Raw genomic sequence first — 951 nt, forward strand, 5'->3', positions numbered from 1 at the left:
GAACTGGGGAGGGAGCCTCGACGCGCGCACCGTCACCGCAAACTCTCGCGCAACCGGGCAGTGGCGCCACGCGCGGCACCGACAGCGCGCCACCGGCCCAAGGGTCGCTGCGCTTCACGACCGGCGTGTCTCTTTCTCGGGGCGCCGATGCACCCAAGCGCCCAGCGTCACGGAGCGGTGGGTCTCAAGACGCGCCTTTCCTGGCCATGCGAGGGGAGGCGCGGGGGCCAGCCGGCGAGGTTGCGGCGGGCGGGGCGGCTGTCAGACCTGTTGAGTTTGTTTTGGGACATCACGCAAGCGCGTTCACGGGGCCACGCGCCCTCGCGCACAAGAGTTGGTTGCTTCCATCAGCAGCGGCGTGCGCCCACCACAACCCACCTCCGGGCAATTCGGCCCTCTCTTTCTCTTTCTCTCTCTTGCGCTTTCGGGCGGGCCCGCCACCAACCGTTTGCACAGGCAGGGCGCCAGACAGGGCAGGATGTTACGTGCGCGCCGTTGCGCAAGAAAGAAAAACGACAACAATAGCAGGAAGTGGGAGGGAGGGGAGCGGGCGCTCAGCCGAAAGGTGATTTTTATTGTTCCGTTCTCAATGCGTCGCTCAAACTGTTTGGACCTCGAACAACATGTCTCCATCGTAGCGCGTGTGTGTGTGTGCGGGCGTGCGCGTCGCTGGGCCGCAAAACCGCGCAGCGAGAGCAGAGGGACAAAGAAAGAAAAAAAGAAAAAGAAAAAAAAAGAAAGATGGGGGTGTAAAGCAAAGCACTTCAGTGTGAGCTGAGTCGGGAATTGCGTCCTCACGCGTTTTCGTCGTCAGACTGACAGGAAACTGTGGAATTTCATCACGCGTCGCAGCCGCATCTCTCACCCGTGCGCGTCCTCTTTGGTTTTGTTTTTTCCCATCGTTTCCCGAACTGGGGAGGGAGCCTCGACGCGCGCACCGTCACCGCAAAC

General features: G+C 61.5%; 4 non-coding genes across 4 annotated transcripts, besides 1 other annotated feature; all 4 read right to left on the reverse strand.

The window, feature by feature from the left end:
* Window positions 1-42: 42 nt before the first annotated feature.
* On the reverse strand, window positions 43-114 carry Tc00.1047053499577.10. Its single transcript, XR_008255149.1, has one exon. It is a non-coding gene; the product is annotated as an H/ACA snoRNA, TC11C4H3 (small nucleolar RNA).
* Window positions 115-260: 146 nt separating this feature from the next.
* On the reverse strand, window positions 261-350 carry Tc00.1047053499577.20. Its single transcript, XR_008255150.1, has one exon. It is a non-coding gene; the product is annotated as a C/D small nucleolar RNA (snoRNA), TB11C4C3 (small nucleolar RNA).
* A 201-nt stretch (window positions 351-551) lies between these two features.
* Window positions 552-638, reverse strand: Tc00.1047053499577.30. Its single transcript, XR_008255151.1, has one exon. It is a non-coding gene; the product is annotated as a C/D small nucleolar RNA (snoRNA), TB11C4C2 (small nucleolar RNA).
* Window positions 639-705: 67 nt separating this feature from the next.
* Window positions 706-742: a microsatellite.
* A 5-nt stretch (window positions 743-747) lies between these two features.
* Window positions 748-844, reverse strand: Tc00.1047053499577.40. Its single transcript, XR_008255152.1, has one exon. It is a non-coding gene; the product is annotated as a C/D small nucleolar RNA (snoRNA), TB11C4C1 (small nucleolar RNA).
* Between the last annotated feature and the right edge of the window lie 107 nt (window positions 845-951).

This window comes from Trypanosoma cruzi (assembly GCF_000209065.1).
Source record: "Trypanosoma cruzi strain CL Brener chromosome Unknown tcruzi_1047053499577, whole genome shotgun sequence".
Taxonomy (NCBI): domain Eukaryota; phylum Euglenozoa; class Kinetoplastea; order Trypanosomatida; family Trypanosomatidae; genus Trypanosoma; species Trypanosoma cruzi.